Source organism: Mytilus californianus, unplaced genomic scaffold (assembly GCF_021869535.1).
Source record: "Mytilus californianus isolate M0D057914Y unplaced genomic scaffold, xbMytCali1.0.p SCAF_14, whole genome shotgun sequence".
NCBI lineage: Eukaryota > Metazoa > Mollusca > Bivalvia > Mytilida > Mytilidae > Mytilus > Mytilus californianus.
The window spans coordinates 24,764,753-24,786,270 of NW_026262626.1; the positions used below are offsets into that span (position 1 = coordinate 24,764,753).

At 32.3% G+C, this 21,518-nt stretch overlaps 1 long non-coding RNA gene across 1 annotated transcript; it reads left to right on the forward strand.

The window, feature by feature from the left end:
* Positions 1 to 14,314: 14,314 nt before the first annotated feature.
* On the forward strand, positions 14,315 to 15,915 carry LOC127724623 (uncharacterized). Its single transcript, XR_007992611.1, has 2 exons — positions 14,315 to 14,460; positions 14,617 to 15,915. It is a non-coding gene; the product is annotated as an uncharacterized LOC127724623 (long non-coding RNA).
* The last annotated feature ends 5,603 nt before the right edge of the window (positions 15,916 to 21,518 follow it).

Here is a 21,518-nt window from a genome sequence, read left to right on the forward strand (position 1 = left end):
CAAAAAACCATTTAAATTCCGTTTCATCTCCGCATCTAGTAAGTGTTCTACTACTAATCTATCAGTGCTTCTAACTACCTCCCTTACTACTATCAAAGAACTTGTTATTAACTTTTGTAATAAAGCTTATGAAAATAATGGTATTAATTATTTTTGGAGTGTTAAAAATTCTTCAGAGGTTTTAGATAAAATACATGCTTTTGATGGTCCTTTTAATTCTGTTGACAGTTATGATTTTTCTACTCTCTATACTACACTTCCACACAATCTTATCAAGAAAAAGTTTTCATATTTAATTAAATGGTCTTTTGAAAAATCTCATTACAAATTTATTTGCTGTAACTCGTTTAAAGCCTTTTTCTGTAACGAAAAAGGAAAGTATGCTAGATACACTTACTGGAAATGTGAAGATATGATTGAAGCTTTAAATTTTCTCCTGGACAACATATATGTACGTTTCGGCGATAGAGTGTATCGACAAGTAGTAGGTATTCCTATGGGCACTAACTGCGCCCCTTTAAAAGCAGATTTATTCCTGTATTGCCATGAATCTCAGTTTATGACCAAACTCAGTAAAGACACGTCATTGTTACATTTGGTTGATACATTCAACAATACCTTCCGTTATCTAGATGATATTTTTTCGTTAAATAATCCAGAGTTCTTTAAATATACTACCGAAATTTACCCAATAGAACTTACTTTAACCAAATCTAACATAAACAGCAGTAGTTGTCCTTTTCTGGATTTGGACATTTCAATCTCTAAAGGAAAACTCCATACGAAAATTTACGACAAAAGAGACGATTTTTCATTCCCTATTGTTAATTTTCCTTGTTTAGACGGCGATGTTCCTTTGGCTCCATCATACGGTGTATATATATCCCAACTCGTTCGTTATGCCCGTGTGTGTAGTGATGTCATAGATTTTAACGAACGTAATCAATGCATCACTGGTAAATTATTAAATCAAGGATTTCGTTACCATAAATTACGTAAAACTTTTGCTAAGTTCTTTCATAGATACAAAGATTTGATTAGTAAATTTGGCTGTACTTGTAGAAAACTGATTAAAAACGGTATTTCACATCCTAAATTTTACGGTCATATTGTACTTAAAGCGCGGAAATCACAATGTGATCCGTGTAAACTCATCGAACCTTTAAACAAACTTATTAGTAAAGGTTATCTTACCAATGTTGTAATTAGATCTTTGAATATAGTTTACATTGGCACTAATATCGATTTTGTCATCAGCAAATTAAAACATAACTAAATTTGTATTTTTTTCAAGTGGGATGTATAAAGACACACCCACGTTCGTTTAGATCTATAAAGAGGTTAAACTCCTAACTATCCTACTGTCTGTCGATACATTTATGTTTGGCATTGCACTAGTCATGTCTTCTTTGACTGTCCATGACGTTAAAATACTAAATCCCTGGGATGTGTTTTAGTTGATTTTAGTCTCTGATGCATGATTTTTTATTGTTAATTGTTTTGGCTTTTAACTAGCTGTCAGTAACTGCGAGTACTCTCAAATCGTACTTTCTTGTTTATTTGACCTGTTGATACTAATTGTATTGCTTTTTTGTTATTTAATGTTATTCAGGGTTATATCTGGTCTATATACCAGCTTTGATAAGTGTTTGGTATAACTATAAATTTTCACTTCGTACTATGAACATCAAAATTATTTATTTTGTAAAAATATTTCCTTTCTCTATTGGTACTGTACACGTATACCTAACAACAAAATTATTTTCATTTACCTGTGTTTAAAGTTATTGCAAATGGATGGTATTTTTGTTCGAGCATATTGTTTTTCTTTAATTGTTTAACATTTCTTACCGATATAACATGTTACTTTTATTATTCTTCCATTAGTTTATTTATTTTTGTATTTACATTGTGTCATAGGTCAAATTTATTTGTTCAGTGTATGTTCAATGGTGTTAATATGTCCTTTGATTGAGTTAAGCTATTTCAGTTGATATTTTATAGTGTGTCTTTCTATGTTGTGATGTTACACTATTGTTTCAGAAAAAAGGTGAAGGTTTGGTACCATTAAAACGTTTAAACCCGCTGCATTTGTTTGCACCTGTCCTAAGTCAGGAATCTGATGTTCAGTAGTTGTCGTTTGTTGATGTGGTTCACAAGTGTTTCTCGTTTCTCGTTTTTTATATAGATTAGACCGTTGGTTTTCCCGTTTGAATGGTTTCGTTTACACTAGTAATTTTTTGGGGCCCTTTATAGCTTACTGTTCGGTGTGAGCCAATGCTCCGTGTTGAAGACCGTACTGTGACCTATAATGGTTTACTTTTATAAAATTTTGACTTGGATGGAGAGTTGTCTCATTGGCACTCATACCACACCTTCTTATATCTATAAAAATCATTATTGAATCATAATTGAACGATGATATAATATAAAATGTTTAGAATTATTGGTAGCAGTCTAATAAATTGGAACAATGAATTTTCTCTTTTCGACATTCCATTCATTTTAAATGGCATATGCTGGTAAATGGCTTTTTTTTAGGATAAGCAGTTTCGAAATAAGGGACAATCTATATAGGTATGACTTCATTCTGTACACGCAGGTTCAATTGAAATTGAAATATATTTTGTTGTCATTTAAATGTTTATGTTGTCCATTTTTCTACAATATTTATATTTGAGAAAAACATCAAGGTGAAAAAGTCTATGTTATGCTCTGTGTTTTCTAAAATGAGGATAAAACTGAAAAATGTTTACTAAAATTAGTTTAATAAGCTTCAAAACAAAGAATATGGAAGGTCATGATGAAACATCAAGGCAATATAATATTTACAGAATATCACAAGCTAGTTATATAAAATGACAGAACATATGTGTATAGAATGTTTTGTAAAAAAATCAATGTTCGCATACTTTTCATGGCTGTTTGTCAAGTAAATGCCTGTAACTATGTACCTGGTAGTCATCACCTTCTCACAACTGTTAATCGACAGGACAAACTTGATCTACGGCCGGGGGGTCATTATGTGGTTCATTGGAATGATTGGGGAGGGGTTGCCAACAAAACTTTTAAATGGGAAAATTATGAACTGACCCTCTCACCTGATTAATAAGGACCATTCCTTTTACGGAAAAGTTTTAACTAAGGCGTTAACATACAAAACATACAAAATTGACAGAGAATAAAGGCAATAATCTTTTATATCTGTTTAAAAGCAAATACAAGGATTGCGTTTAATCTTCTGTCTTCGAAAAATATCTGTATCAAGTCAGGAATATGGCAGTTGTTTTTCACTTGTTCCGTTGAATGATAGCCTTTTATATTGTCTGTTTTGATATACTTCCCTTTTTTGAATTTGCCTTAGATTTCGGTATTTTTGTAATATTTTTCAATGCAGAAAAATAAATTAAACTGACATGATAAAAGTGTATACGAATGTCGAGATAACATCTTAGTTTTAACTGTATTTTTTAGTATTGGTCCGTTTAAAAATTTGGCAATAGCCATATACAGTGATATATCCATAAGATGAAAAGGATATTTTTGGTAATTTTCAGTTCATCAAATAAAGGATTCTGTTTAGAAATATTTGTGATGCTGTGTTAAAAAAAATAGAAATTTTGGGACTATATTTAAATTATTTCAACAGCAACATTTTAATACGATAATTCATAAAAATTAAATCTTAATCTGCTGAGGAGAAAATTTCGCCTACGAACTATTATCTTTATTACACATTATCTGCGATGAGTGTGATCTGGACAGGTTTTGTATAACGTCACATTGGTTGTTTATCTTAAAAAAAGTATCACATTATCTTTATAAGTTACAAGACCCATTGGTGGCCTTCGGCTATTGTCTGCTCTTTGGTCGAGTTGTCTCTTTGACATATTCCCCATTTCCATTCTTAATTCTATTTTCACATCATTCTAATTTCCGTATAATTTTGAGCATCCGGATATTCTTTTTCACTGACAGAACGGTAATTTAATAGAACAAATCATTGTAATAAACGAATATTTTACATAGGATGAAGAATATAATAAATCACTAGTAGATAAGGTTAATGGGACTATCTGTGATTACTGAAAACCTTGAGATTGCCCCAAATTAAAAGGTAACCTGTCGTCTTAGGTATAGGGGGAAGGTGTCGGTATCGATTAGTTGTCGCAAATGTCATCATTTCTCATAAAACGACTTCTCTTCAGTGCGATAAAACGTCGAGTTCATAAGTTGAAAAATTGCATGAATGATCAACCAAAGTTCGTTTTCACAGACAAAGAAGCTGTTAAACGTCTATCATCTCTTCGCAATAAATATGTTGTTATTCCTGCGGACAAAGCTTCAAATAATATTGTTTTTGTAGATAAAAGAGAGGCGAAAGATACCAGAGGGCCATTCAAACTCATAAGTCGAAAATAAACTGACAACGCCATGGCTATAAACGAAAAGGACCAACAGATAAACAATAGTACACAAAACACAACATAGAAAACTAAAGACTTAGCAACACGAATCCCATTTAATACAGGGGGTAATCTCAGGTACACCGGGAGGGTAAGCAGATCCTGTTCCACATGTTGCACCGTCAATCGTACTACTACGAGTGTCTTGTAAAAGAATTAGGAATAAATGAGCACTCAGGTAATCTCACATACAAAAACATATCATTTAATAAGGATGAGATTTTGGCGAATCATGAGGTCCTTCATGGCTTCAATGAATATTACATCGAACAGCAAATCTGAGGACTAACATTGTTTGTATTGAATACCTAAGCGTCGTAAAATTCGGTACAAACAACGGTACATTGCCGGCTCATCTGCATGTTTTACAAAGGACAATTAGACAAAAAGTATGTTCGCAGTGACGGAGGGTCTTCAGAAATACTGTGAAATTGTTTAATCGCGTAGTGGTATTAACCATATGTGGATTCTAAATAACTAAAGAAATTCTGAACAATTTTCGCCATTTTTCTCTGAAATTACAAAACTTTTGATTTTTTCAACCCTGTATACTACCATTCCCTACGTGAAATTGAAAAAATTGGAAAGGTTCCGCGGAACCCAGTGTCTCGCCTACTTTTGCTGTTAGTCGCAGGCTCAACGAAAATAGGGAAAAAAATATTAAAAATTTTCCTCTAGATACTATCTTTTGATTGTAAGAAGTTCTGTTCAAGTTTGGTAAAAATCCAAGAAGGTTTATGAATATAATAAATGTTTTAAAATCTTTAACTGCAGACTGTCATAATGTTAACTGGAATAAAACTAAGTCCATTTATAAGTTATATATGGAAAAACAGGAAATAAATTTTTCTAAAATTTCCTTCTAGATACTAGCTTTTGATCATAAACAAGCTTCTGTCCAGGTTTGGTACAAATCCAGGATAGTTTAAGAAAGTTATTAAAATTTTGAAAGCTTTAACCACAGAGTGAATGTAATGTTAACTGGCAGAAAAACTAAGTCCATTTATAAGTAAAATACGGATAAACAGGATTTTTTTTTTTTACAAAATTTTCTTCTGGATAGTATCTTATGATTATAAACAAGCTTCTGTACAAATTTGGTACAAATCTAGGATAGTTTAAGAAAGTTATTAACATTTGAAAAACTTTAACCACAGAGTGAATGTAATGTTATCTGGCAGAAAAACTAAGTCCATTTACGAGTAAAATACGGATAAACAGGATTTTTTTTTTACAAAATTTACTTCTGGATACTATCTATGATCATAAACAAGCTTCTGTCCAAGTTTGATTGAAATGCAGGATAGTTTAGGAAAGTTATTAAAATTTCAAAAAACTTTAACCACAGAGTGAATATTTGTGGACGCCGCCGCCGACGACGACGACGCCGACGGAATGTAGGATCGCTATGTCTCGCTTTTGCGACAAAAGTCGCAGGCTCGCCAAAAATCGTCTAGAAGAAATAATCCATAATGCTTTTCAATATAAAAATGGTAGCTTTTACGCTATATATTTATTACTTTGGGATACCATACGGCATATTTTGTAAATAGTGAACAAAAAGGTAAAACATGCTAAACAGATATAAAGGAACAATTAAGTGATCAGTATGATGGAGTTTCTTACTGACAACAAATTTGTTGAATTTGGAAGTAGACTTTTTCAACAAATTGTTAGCATTCCTATGGGAACGAACTGTGCGCCTCTCCTTGTCGACTTCTTCTTCTTTTCATGAGTCGGAGTTCCTTCAGACACTTGTCAAAAACAAGAAAATCAAAGAAGCAAGATCATTTAATTTCAAATTCATATATATTGATGATTATGATGATGTTCTTTCCATTAACAATCCAAACTTTTCTGATTGGGTTCCATTAGAATATCCTCCAGAACTAGAAATTAAAAACTTTTCTGATTGGGTTCCATTAGAATATACTCCAGAACTAGAAATTAAAGAAACAAAAGACACGGCTTCATCCGCCTCATTTTTGGCTTATACCTCGATTTTGACATAAGCGGTCATCTCAGTACTAGAATCTATGACATACGAGAAGATTTTAATATTGAAATTATCAATTTCCCCCCACCTTAATAGTAGCAATATACCAACTTCACTTGTAAATGGGATATACATTTCCTCCAACTCATACTGTCTTCAAGAGCTTGCAGCTGCTACTCAAACTTTATAAAACGTCACCGTGTCTGAGCAGGAAGTTGATGAATCAGTGTTATGTCAAAGAACGTACCATTCTTTTTTCTAAAAAAAAAGTTCATCGGAAGATACCAACACCTTGTTGATAAATATTCAGTATCAACGTGTTTTTGTGCTATGGTCGTTTTTTCATTCTTGTCGTTCATGTTTGCTTGTGTGCTTTGTCTATATGCCATTTCTTAAATGACATATTCGTTTGTTTTTATAGTGATTAAGATTATAGCACAATATTGACTGCTGTACCCCTATTTTTGATATTTTTACCTATTATGTCCGTTTGTTTTGTTCACACATTGTTGTCAATATAATGGAATTTTAAGCAACTGTCATACAAAACAGATGTTTAGCTAGCTATAAAACCAGGTTCAATCCACCATTTTCTACATAAGGGATCCTGTACGAAGTCAGGTATATGACAATGCTTCCATTCGTTTGGTGTGTTTGATCTATGATTTTTTGACATCAAGTGCTTTCTGCATGAAATTTCCTTGGAGTTCAGTTTTTGTCGAGCCTTCGACTTTAGTCGAAAAAGCGAGACATAGCGATCCTACATTCCGTCGGCGTCGTCGTCGTCGTCGTCGTTGTCGGCGGCGTCCACAAATATTCACTCTGTGGTTAAAGTTTTTGAAATTTTAATAACTTTCTTAAACTATCCTGGATTTCTACCAAACTTGGATAGAAGCTTGTTTATGATCATAAGATAGTATCCAGAAGTAAATTTTGTAAAAATAAAATTCCATTTTTTCCGTATTTTACTTATAAATGGACTTAGTTTTTCTGCCGGGAAATATTACATTCACTCTGTGGTTAAAGTTTTTAAAATTTTAATAACTTTCTTAAACTATCCTGGGTTTGTACCAAACTTGGACAGAAGCTTGTTTATCATCATAAGATAGTATCCAGAAGTAAATTTTGTAAAAAAATAAATCCATTTTTTCCTTATTTTACTTTTAAATGGACTTAGATTTTCTGTCAGGAAACAACACATTCACTCTGTGGTTAAAGTTTTTAAAATTTTAATAACTTTCTTAAACTATCCTGGTTTTGTACCAAACTTGGACAGAAGCTAGTATCTAGAAGGACATTTTGTAAAAAAATAAATCCATTTTTTCCGTATTTTACTTTTAAATGGACTTAGATTTTCTGCCAGGAAACAACACATTCACTCTGTGGTTAAAGCTTTTAAAATTTTAATAACTTTCTTATATTATTTTGGATTTGTACCAAACTTGGACAGAAGCTTGTTTATGATCAAATGGTAGTATCCAGAAGGAAATTTTGTGTTCTTCCAGTTAACATTACATTCAGTCTGCAGTTAAAAGTTTTTAAACATTTATTAGATTCATAAACTATCCTGGATTTTTACCAAACTTGGACAGAAGCTTCTTACAATCAAAAGACAGTATCAAGAGGAATATTTTTATTGATTTACTTCCTCATTTTTGTTGAGCCTGCAATTAACAGTAAAAGTAGGCGAGACACTGGGTTCCGCAGAACCCTTACGAATTTTTTGTTGTTGTTATCTTTATAAACTATATAAGATATCCTATTTAGTTTAAAATATAACTTATAAAGTATATAAGATATCTTATTTAGTTTAAAATATAACTTATAAAGTATATAAGATATCTTATTTAGTTTAAAATATAACTTATAAAGTATATAAGATATCTTATTAACTTCAAATTAAATAAGATATTTCATATAATATATAAGAAATCTCATATAATATACAAGATATCTTATATACTTTATATATCTCCATTTCTTTAAAAGATATCTTGAATTTAAATAAATGAAAAAATGTCTTACCGTTTATTGCACACACATTAATCCTTTTTCGTGTGTACGAAGCTACAACCTATGCTAGATGGCTATTCAGGACGAGAACATGGTAATGCTTTATTAATAATAACACCGCTTTGTACTAGACTGACATATGCTGAGCCAGACTTTTAACATGCAAGTTCACAAGCTAACTGTCCGCAGGAAGACAAGTACCTTACATGGACAAACTATATTGATTCCAAGCCAACCAGTCTTTGCTCTTACTACTTCATTGCTCGTGCTTAGTTCAGCAACAGCAAATACGAAATTTAAAGACTTTGTTTGACCAAGTCAGGTTAAAACACAAGACCTCACGTATTCGAGGTGAACTCACTAGCACGAGACCACCGAAGCAGTGCACAATCTTTGCTATATGAACAAAACAGCAATTGCGAAAATATCACAAACCAAAGTGTTCAATAAGAGACAAATGCTTATAGTGTTCCAATCTGCAAACGGTCTCGTAGAGGACGTGTAAATAAATAAATAACAAGCATTCTTTGAGTATTGCATGGCAATACATAGTCCCCTACCGGTTAAAAATTGATTGTAAATTAAATTTTAATGGAATGAAATTCTAACTTGATCATCTATAACTTGTCAAGGTGTAAACTACATAAAATAACAAACAAACCTACCACTAAATTCTTCAAACAATTTATTAAAAAAAGGGAAAAAAATCCAAAATGTCATTTATCTTAATACAATGTCTTTTATAATTCTTTTAAAAAATAGAGTTATTTTCCTTTGAACTGAAATCTTGTAATTTATTAGTATTTCATAAAAAATTTAATTCTAGGGAAAGTTAAAAAAATGAGTTATTTCCCTTTGAACAGAAATCTAGTAACAAATAAGTATTTCATCAAAAATTTTATTCTAGGGAAAGGGCTTAAACTGAACAAGGAGAAAAGCTAAAATCGTGAAAATCGACTTGACCTGTAACTTGTCATGATAAAACAATACACCAAATATCAAATCAATATCTTGAAGCATGTAAAAAAAAAAGTATGGAAAACTGATTTGCCGGGCTGACGGACGGACAGACAGACGGACAGAGTGCAAACCTAAAGTCCCCTTCGACTTCATCGGTAGGGGACTAAAAACTCATTTACAGCCAATATATTGTTTGACACATACTGTTGAAGATATTCTAACCTCTAGATATATTCGGGTTACGTGTTTCGTGTGGATGCTTTCTCATTGAGGTATACTACATTCCTCCTTTAATTTTTTTTATGTCAAAATGCTTTATAAGGAAATGGCATTTCAAGAACAGCTTCAAACAAATGCAAGAATTCATAATATGCCTTCTAGTTAATCCAAAACCAATAACTTTTTATATTTGCATAATTTTATTTCAAATTGCATGATATAATTTTTTTTATCAAAAGTGATCTTCAGTACTAAAACTTTTACTAAATAAACAAAATATTCAGTCCCAAAGGGATTTAGTTTAATATGTTTATATGCAATTAAATTAAAATATGAACTAAAATAATAAAATTAAATCGAAAAAAATAATCAAACTTTTCCTTAAAAATAAACATTTGAAATGAACAATACACTTGAAGGATAAAATAATTAAGCAGGAAAAAGAGGGTTGACAAATCAGTTTACACTTGCCTGAATATAAGGTTTAAATACAGTGAACACTTGCATAAAGATTATTTTCAGAGGATGTGAATCTAGCTGGCCTCAGGTGTATAAGTTGGTCTTTTAAAGTAGTCAAAAAAAACTGTATAACTAGTCTGTCAACACTGAGGTTGGGAGTTTGTATCACGCACTTGGCAGGTGCACTCCACTCCTAACTTAATTGACTAAGATTGTCAGTATTCCTACCGAAGTTCGTGGATCTCTCCAGGCACAACGGCTTCCTAAACTTTTAAAAACTGCTGAAATGGAGTTAATCATCAATCAATTTAACGAAGTTGTTATTTTGGTCCAAGAGGGCATGTAGCAAATGGTTCACTGAGTTTACATTTTACATTAACAAGCATTTTAATTTTAGCAGAAAAGTGGAAAATAGCATTTAAAAGTTACAATCGCTACTTATATAAAAATAAACAGATAAACCGTTTGTTTAGCTAAATTAGCATAACTTGTATTATTTATGTATTTTAACACTATTCTATTATACTAAGTCCAAAATTTAAAACTTTCCTCATTATATACTCCTACCCAAACAACAGTTAATGCATGCTTGTTTACTGTTAGACAATGATTAAATATAACAATAATAAAAATTAGTCACACAAAAAATTAAATAAAAATATTTGGAATGGTTATTAAAAGGTTTCTTTGATTCAAATTAGTTAACAAAATAAATCATGCATATCATATACCTATATATATATATATATACTTCTTATCAGCATCCTATTTCACATGGATGGGGTGCATGTGTCTGATGAAACTAATTTTTCCATAGAAATATTGCTTGAATCTATCAAATATAACACCTATTCTTATAACACTCATTCGTGTGTTAAAGTTACTTTTTTAGGCATTTTAAAATATCTATTGTATATACTTTCCAGTACTATTCCCCATAGAAAATAGGCAAATACTTACACAGAGAGTAAAAAGATAATCAAAAGGGGGAAGACAGAGGTAAGGGACATGGAAAATGAGAGAGTGGGACGTGGGAGTCAGGGGATGGGGTGGGAACCATGGGGAAAGGGGGAGTCCAAATATGAGAAAAATTTTGACCAATTTTCGTCTGGGAGTAGGGAGGAGGGAAGTGGGAGTAGTGGTAAGAAAGTGGGAATCTGACACCTCTCTGTCTATCCCCTCAATTAAAGGAAGGAACTTCCAATTAGAGAAAAGAGGAGATAATTCTATTATTTAAGGCACTGAAAAAATTAAAATTGATTGAAAATTTCAATCAATTCTTTTGTAGTAATAAATCTTCACCTAACATTATACCTTATCATTATGAATTTTACAAAACTGATTTAGAGTGGAAAAAAATTTAAGAGAAAAAATAGGCACCATATGATACCAAAAGCAACATTCAAAAATACTAAGTAAAAAAGAAACTGACAACACTCCAGCAAAAAAAACAAACAACTATGAAAAATACATGTTCACAAAACACGACATAGTACCGCTTAAGTCGACGCTAGAGGCCGTCTTCACCTTGTTGTAGGGTATGAATGATTCGTTCATTGTTGAAGACCCTAAATAAACTGTCAAGATGAAGAACAGGAATAAAAGCCTTGTTCATTGATAATTTTCTATGTTTTTCTATGTATTGGGTGCGATTTTGTACATTTACTCCATATCCTTTCATTTTCTATAGAGATCTAATTATTGAGCAGTACTAACCCAAATAAAAATTTGGGGGGTTTCAGGTGCTCTGGAATGGTTAGCAGATTCTAAGAGTTGAAATTAGCATTTAATATTTTAAATGATAAGTCATGCCCAACAGGAATGAGACAACATTGTACAATTTCAAATATATTATAAAAACAATAAAAATAAGTAGAAATAAATATTATTCTAAATAAATATGTACAACTGGTTTTTATCTGCTACAACACATTACATAATACAAGATGCTATACCTTCCCAGCCTATAATGCATGGATACTGTGTCCCTGTTCCTGGAAGAACTTTTCTGGGCTACTCTTATTGTTGGTGACTAGTATGAATGTTTTTTCATTCTATTGTATAATATTTCATATAACTTTTATTTAAATAGTTAAGACTAGTCCTTCCTAGTTCAGTAAGAGCTGCCTGTTGTATAAATGTGATATATGTTAATTTTTATGTTAATCTAACTTCATGTTTTATCTTCACAGAAAATTACCTAAACATTGCACTTTTATTTATTTTCAAATAACAATATTCAAATGTTATTATTTTCTTAGGAAACAGGTATGACATAATCTATGAGTTTTCAAGCTGTTGGAAAGGTGATCAGCATCATGGGGATGTATTTATTAAACATTCTTACAATATTTATAATGAACAATACTTACTAGCAAAACAAAGCTATTAAAAAGATACTATAGTCAGAGGTCAGAAGTGTTTCATACCTCAAAAATTACACTACATATTATATTGATATTTTATGTAAAAAAAAACCACTTTGAATAAAATGTCAAAATCTTATCTCATGTCCATTTTTCATAGAATTTTTACTGTTAAACTTTTGCATTTCTTATGGTAATGATGAAATACATTTATGGTGTGTCATAACTAAGAAATCATTTTAATAAAAATATTGAAATTTATCCTACACATGCTCTATACCCTTATATATTTTTTCTAGCAAAACTTATTTGTCATTAAACAGTGATTTCTTTGAAAATGATATTCTAACAAATATTTCAAAACTACTGTAAGAAACTGCAGATATTTCTGTATCAATGGAAATCATTTCATTTTAAAGGACAGGAAAAAGCTTTAGAACTTTTTTTCTCAAGATGTATTTTTATATGAAATACATACGGTAATTTGTGTGGTACACTACTGACTTCTAACTACACATAAACAAACGCTTCTTCACAATCAATACAAACTCTATAAAGGATGTTTGCTTCACACAATATCAACTTTTCTCCTAAATTTGATGTGCTACTTTTTGACATTTCCATAAGCAAAGCATTAAGAAGATGATCCTTAATCAAAGAATTTTTGCTGACATTTTAAAAAAATAAGTGTGTAGGAATTTTTGTGTCATGAATTGATAGACCAAATTGCTGCTTTTTATACTACAACATTGTAATTTACTTCCGAGAAAATATTTTACAAAACTAATTATTCCCTCCATAATTTTCTTTGACATATTTTTTCACTTTTATTTCCTACACCATTTCCTAGATAAAATGCTTCGCAGAGCGCAGCCTGATACGACCGCAGAGGTCGAACCTTGACCAGTTGGGGCAAGTTTGGACACAATAATCAAGCTTGATACTGTCTGAATTTGGATTGTGATCAAATTTTTGACATAATATAGGTTTCTGACACAAAATAAATGTGGTCAAAGAGCTTAAAAATTTGAAATGGGACATTCATTTTACCTAGAATGGTCTGATATCCAAAATCTAACAACATGGTTAGATTCAGCATATAAAAAAACACCAAAAAATTTAATTTTAGTTGAAATCAATCAAAAGTTTAATTTTGGACCCTTCAAACCTTAATATGGACTAATTTGAAAACAGGGCCCAAAATAAAAAATCTAAATACACAATAAGATTCAGCATATCATACAGCTGCAATCATTCAGTTTTTGATGAAATTAAACAAAGTTTAATTTTGGACCCTTTTGACCTCAATGTAGACCAATTTAAAAATGGGGCCCAATATCCAAAAAAGTAATACAAGGTAAGAACCCCCAAAAATTAAAGACTTTAAATGAATCCCATTGAAATTGGTTAAAAGATTTGTATTATTTTCAATTGAAGATTTCTTGCTATTGCACAATACTGTGCAATTGAAGATTTCTTGCTATTGCGCAATACTGTGTAATTGAAGATTTCTTGCTATTGCGCAATACTGTGCTATTGTGCAATACTGTGCTATTGCGCAATACTGTGTTGTTGCGCAATACTGTGCAATTAAAGATTTCTTGCTTTTGCGCAATACTATGCAATTGAAGATTTCTTGCTATTGCCCAATACTGTGAAATTGCGCAATACTGTGCAATTGGATATTTCTTGTTATTGCGCAATACTGTGCAATTGAAGATTACAAAAACTTTGAAGAAAAAAAATATGAACCCCAAAAAATTGGGGAAACACCCCCCCCCCCCCTTTTTGCACCCCCCACCCGAAGTTTATTAAATTAAAGTTATTGGCAAATTTCCAATGAAATTTATTAAAAATAAAGTTTTTGGCAAATTTCCAATGAAGTTCATTAAACTAAAGTTATTGGCAAATTTCCAATGGAATTTATTAATAATAAAGTTTTTGGCAAATTTCCAATATACATAATTTAAAAGCAGTTTAGGTGAGATAAACAAAAAAGCTCCATCAGCAACATTTTATATTGGCAAATTTCCAATGAAATTCATTAAACTAAAGTACTTGGCAAATTTCCAATGGAATTTATTAATAATAAAGTTTTTGGCAAATTTCCAATATACATAATTTAAAAGCAGTTTAGGTGAGATATTCAAATGAGTTTCAATTACCAACCTTACACTGCCTTTTAAATTATGTTTTGTACTTAAGTAATTGTCCATTAACCTGGAAACCCTTTTCCCCCCTTTTTTGCACCTTATTCCTTAACGGTTTGAGCCATAACTCCCAAAGACAATTCTTACCATCCCTTTGTGGTATTCCAATATCCAAAATCTAAATCCATGGTTAGATTCAGCATATCAAAGAACCCCAAGAATTCAATTTTTGATGAAATCAAATAAAGTTCAATTTTGGACCCTTTAAACCTCAATGTGAACCAATTTGATAACCGGGCCCAAATATCAAAAATCTAAATATATGGTTAGATTCAGCATATCGAAGAACCCCTTATATTCAATTTTTGTTGAAATCAAACAAAGTTTAATTTTGGACCCCGATTTGGACCAACTTGAATACTGGGCCCATAATAAAAAAAATAAGTACATGTTTAGATTCAGCATATCAAAGAACCCCAAGAATTCATTTTTTGTTAAAATCAAACTAAGTTTAATTTTGGACCCTTTGGACCTTAATGTAGACCAATTTGAAAACAGGACCAAAAATTAAGAATCTAAATACACGGTTAGATTAGGCAATTACCCCCAAAATCAATCCCAGCCTTCCCTTTGTGGTATGGTACCTTGCAGTACAATTTCAGAGAGATCCATACACTTGAACACAAGTTATTGTCTGGAAACTAGAAAAATGCTTATTTTTGGACCCTTTTTAGCCCCTTATTCCTAAACGTTTTGGGCAATTACACCCAAACTCAATTCCAGCTTTCCCTTTGTGATATGGAACCTTGTAGTACAATTTCAGAAAGATCCATACACTTACACACAAGTTATTGTAATGCAACTGGAAAAATGCTTGTTTTTTGCCCCTTTTTTGGCCCCTAATTCCTAATATTTTGAGGCAATTACCCCCAAAATCAATCCCAGCATTCCCTGTGTGATATGGAACCTTGTGGTACAATGTCAGAGAGATTCATACACTAACACACAAGTTATGTCTGGAAGTTACAAAAATGCTTATTTTTGACCCCTTTTTGGCCCCTAATTCCTTAACTGTTGGTACCATAACCCCCAAAATCAATCCCAACCTTCCTTTTGTGGTATTGAACCTTATGGTAAAATTTCATAGAGATTCATTCACTTAAACTAAAGTTAGAGTGCGAAAACCTATGTGTCTTCGGACGACGCCGGACGACGCCAGACGACGACGACGACGCCAACGTCATACCAATATACGACCGCAAAAATTTTTTGCGGTCGTATAAAAAGTCCATACTCTATGTTCAATGAAATGATTTTTACAGTTTCATAATTTTAATCTTAGTAGTGTATAACATTTCTATGATGAATAAATAAAAATTTAAAAGAGAGCAATCATTTACGCATCATACATTAAAAGCAAACATCCCTAAATTTAGAACAATAACAAAATAACAATAGTCCAGGAAATATCAGAAAAACCCTGCACAATGTGATAAAAGCATAAAACTTGGTATATAAGCTCCTAATACCATTCTAAGCAAAATAAGATATGGAGCCAACCTGAAAAAAATCAACTTCCGGTTTTTTCCAAGATGGCGGACAAAATTGCCAAAATTCTAAGCTAACTATCAAAGAAACCGTACACAAGGTGGTAAAACAATGAAACTTTATATATTATCTCTTTAGACCCTTCTTAACAAATAAAGATATGAAACCAATATGAAAAACTATCAACTTCCGGTTTTTCCAAGATGGCGGCTGAAATAACAAACAAAAAAAATAAAACAAGTCAATAGGACGTTGCAATATTTACAAAAAAAATATATCAGATGAGAACAATTGAAAGTAATATATATACAGTAGCTGTTATATGCAATAACACGTTCATTCATCTTGTTTGTGTCGGTAAGGCCTATACTCTGCAGTCTATCAGGCACAATCTCCACCACTCTTGCCTAAAGCTGTATTCGGAAGGGCGGATTTGAAACCCTTGCATTGTCCTCGACAACCTTTCTTGCATCCACAGTGAACAAGTACCTGCAGTGAAGAGGTTGCCTCTGCCAATATTGTCCAGAACGGGTTCTTACATGCCGTTGTCTTGCTTCTTCCAACCATACAAGTCTGGGGATGGAAGAACAGGCTGTAAAAGCAAACACTGTATCCAAATCAATCCAATTTGGTACACAGAACGTTTGGCATGTTGGTAAAGTGCCTCTCGTGTTGGTGGTACAGACTCGATTGATCTACCTTTATGTGCAAAGAGTACTTTTCTAGCTTCATTTACACTGTTGGATTCACTTGTCCGATGGTACAAAAGAACAACATATCGCTCCAGCAATGGTAGAATTAAATCACGGCATATTGTACTTGGTTGGTCTGTCATCTGTCTAAAAGCAGCTGATACCTCGGGGAACGTATTCCATGTATCCCATGCTGTTTTCTTTCCTCGTCCTCCAAATGAAGATACAGTGTCACAACCTGTAAAGGCGTGGAATATTGGTAAAAGCATGGATTCAAGAGGACTCAAAGATTGTGCAATATCATGAATAGGAATGTAACGGAAATTTTTCCCGGTTGCAAATGCTATCCATATCTCATCAGCTTCTGTGTCCTTAAATACAGATATAGCGATCACAATTACGTCTGTATCCACAGTTTTAATGCTGATCTTTTTTAAACCAGCCCTGACTGTATCTGCTTCTTCGTGTTTGCATTCTATCCAACTGTACAGATAACGTTCTTTTCAGTATTTGCTACTTCTGCAAACATGAAATGATATGCTGCACCAGGCTTGAGCATATTGACTACTGCTGCACCGTCAATTATTGTTGCATTCACTTGAGGGTTAACTATCGTTTTAGATATTAACGGCTCAAGACATTTTCTTGATAGATCTGACTTATCACACTGACGTATGGTCCCATTTTGACTCATGATGGCGGATTCTTCTGGTTACGGCGAAGATAAACTCTTCATTTTGTTTGGAGGTCTTCATATCGAGATGGCCATTTTAAAAAACTATTGGCGAAAGCTTAAGGCTGGAAGCGTCAGGTTGGACCAATGCTATTTCTTTTATGCGGTAAAAGTGTTTGTTCCCTACATAGTAAACCGAAATAGCGATGTTGGACGCGTTGATGTAGTATGGGACACATATGTAGAAAACAGCCTCAAAAGTGCAATCAGAGAAAAAAGAGGGAAGGGAATTTGAAGGCGAGTTCAAGCTCAAACAAATATCCCTAAGAACTGGCAATTGCTTTCTACGGGTTGATGAGAATAAAAGGGAGCTCTTTCAGTTTCTATCGAAAAAGGTTGGCAAAAGCAGCAAATACTGAAAAGAAAGTTATCTGTACAGTTAGAGAGAATGTGATTTCAAACCAGGCACACATAGACAGGTCAAAACTAAAACCGTGCAAACACGAAGAAACTGTTACGAGAGTTATGCTTCACGTTGCAGATGCATTTAGGGATGGTTTTAAAAAGATCAGCATTAAAACTGTGGATACAGACGTAATTGTGATCGCTTTATCTGTATTTAAGGACACAGAAGCTGATGAGATATGGATAACATTTGCAACCGGGAAACATTTCCGCTACATTCATATTCATGATATTGCACAATCTTTGGGTTCTCTTGAATATAGCCTTATAGGCTTTTACCAATATTCCACGCATTTACAGGTTGCGACACTGTATCTTCATTTGGAGGACGAGGAAAGAAACAGCATGGGATACATGGAATACTTTCCCCGAGGTATTAGCTGCTTTTAGACAGATGCAGACCAACCAAGGACAATATGCCGTGATTCAATTCTACCATTGCTGGAGCGATATGTTGTTCTTTTGTACCATCGGATAAGTGAATCAAACAGTGTAAATGAAGCTAGAAAAGTGCTCTTTGTACATAAAGGTAGATCAATCGAGTCTGTACCACCAAAACGAGAGTCACTTTTCCAACATGCCAAACGTTCTGTGTACCAAGCTGGATTGATTTGGATACAGTGTTTGCTTTTACAGCCTGTTCTTCCATCCCCAGACTTGTATGGTTGGAAGAAGCAATACAACGGCATGTAAGAACCCATTCTGGACAATATTGGCAGAGGCAACCCCTTCACTACAGGAGCTTGTTCACTGTGGATGCAAGAAAGGTTGTCGAGGACAATGCAAGGGTTTCAAATCCGCCCTTCCGAATACAGCTTTAGGCAATTGTGGTGGAGATTGTGCCTGGTGGACTGCAGCGAGTATAGGGTTTACCGACACAAACAAGATGAATGAACGTATTCTTGCATATAACAGCTACTGTATATATATTACTTTCAATTGTACTTATCTGATATAATTTTTTGGTATATATTGCAACTTCCTTTTGACTTGTTTTAACATTTTTGTTATTTCGGTCGCCATCTTGGAAAAAAACGGAAGTTGATAGTTTTTCATAATGGTTTCATATCTTTATTTGTTAAGAAGGGTCTAAAGAGATAATATATAAAGTTTCATTGTTTTACCATCTTTTGTACGGTTTCTTTGATATTTAATTTAGAATTTTTGCAATTTTGTCCGCCATCTTGGAAAAAACCGGAAGTTGATTTTTTTTCAGGTTGGCTCCATATCTTATTTTGCTTAGAATGGTGCTAGGAGCTAATATACCAAGTTTGATGCTTTTACCACATTTTGCAGAATTCTGATGAAAAAGTGGACTGAGCTGCTTGACTACAAGGAATTATTTGAATCTAGAATAATTTTGAATTTTGGAAAATTGATAAAAAATGTATGAAGAAAACTTACCTAACTAAATAGGGTTAGCCATGTGTGCATGGTTAAAGGGGGTTGGTTAGTTCATAATAAAATATTAGCGAAAGTAAAATTAACTTTAGCCATGCACGCATGGCTAACCCTATATGTTGGTTAGTTTTCATTATTATTTTCTAATGAATTTTCCAGAATTTTAATTTTTCCAGATTCAAATAATTCCTTGTTAAATAACTTTGTACTCACTCACAAGTCTTCCTATAAAATATGAAAAAAATGTATGTTTTTTTGTTCTTTTTCCCTTAATATCATTTTTGTACAAATAAGAATTTAGTATTAAATATCGGTTTCATACAACAACAAATATAAACAATAACCTTTCAAAATGATTACTATGTTAAAAATATAACCTCTTAAGGTAGGTAGGGTATCGTAATGTTCGACAATATATTTTTCTTAAACTTCTGTATAAGACTTCTTAAGTCAATGTATTATTCAAAATTTGATATCAAAAAAGGGGTCACAGACCTCGTTTTTTTCATAAAAATACATTGAAATTAACAAAATCATTTATTTTATATTGGTTATTTAGTGGAAACTTAATTTGTCCTTCTTCAGAGAACATTAAACAATAGAATTATTTAAAATTCAAGGGTAGAATATCTTTTCATAAATGCTTCCAACAAGAGTGCATACGCTGAAATGTCTCGCCTTCTTTACTAACCATTGCTTTTATGTTGATAGTCCTAAATACAAAGCTTTACTACAAGTAACACATAAACTTAACATGATCCATAAAAATGAGGTCAAGGTCAGATAAACCAAACGAGAAATACATGTACACCTTACAATCATTCAATAAACCAAAAATAGTTGACCTATTGCTTATTGTTTCTAAGAAACAGTCTGAAACAAGAAAACTTAACATCGACCAATGAACCATGAAAATGAGGTCAAGGTCAGATGAACCATGCCAGACAGGCATGTACACCTTACAATCAATTTATGCATTAAATATAGTTGACCTATTGCTTATAGTATCTAAGAAACAAACTTAACCATGAAAACTTAACATTGACCAATGAACCATGAACATGAGGTCAAGTTCAGATGATACCTGCCAGACAGACATATACACCTTACAATCCTTCTATACATCAAATATAGTTGATCTATTGCTTATAGTTGAAGAAAAACAGACCAAAACACAAAAACTTAACACTGAGAAATGAACCGTGAAAATTAAAATAGGGGGGCACATGCCTTATCTTCTTGGAAAATACATGAAACACAAATTGTCCTATCAAATTCAGTACAATTATCTACCCTTGATTTTAAAAGGATTTTTTCTGAAAATCTGAGAAACATTAAAAGACACTTAATTTTCTATAATCTCTTCTTTTTATTTCAATAGTAAGATGTTTCTGTTGTATTTGAATGATATTTGGTAAAAAAAAAAAATGTTTACCAAAAGAGTATTTTGCAACATGCCCAAAAGGAATGACAAAAAAACACCAATCTACCTTAAGCACCCTTTTAAAAAACAACAAAAATGTATAAACATGTACAACAGGTTTATAATACCATTGAAATTCATTATCTGATTACAGATCAGCATCTACCATCTTACAGCAAGATGAACTTTGATAAACAGATAATATATTGAGCAGTATCACATGTCACCACCTGGTTTTTAGTTTGTGTGTGTGGCGGAGGGGGGAGGTCATGTTGGTATATCTATTTCCTGTGTAGTTCGCTCCAATTTTATGCAATCAATAAGGGTAAATTAAATCAAATCTTATTGTAAAAAAAATAGTGACCATGAAAATTATCTATTCATGCTGATTATTAACTATATAATCATGCTGATTATTAACTATATAATGCACTTTCAAAGGTATTTATAAATAAGTAACTTTGTTCTACCCTTAATTTTACATAATATCATGTGTTTTCTGAAAGACAAAGATCACAGCTTATAAATTTTAATTAATTTACATCCACTTCATCAAAACAAACAAATAAGTGGATCAATAAATAATAGAATTTAAAACAAAGTAACAACCTAAATAACATTCACTATTCTTAATCCAGGTAAGATTTTTAAATAAACATTGAAAATATTTACAAATAGCACTATTTC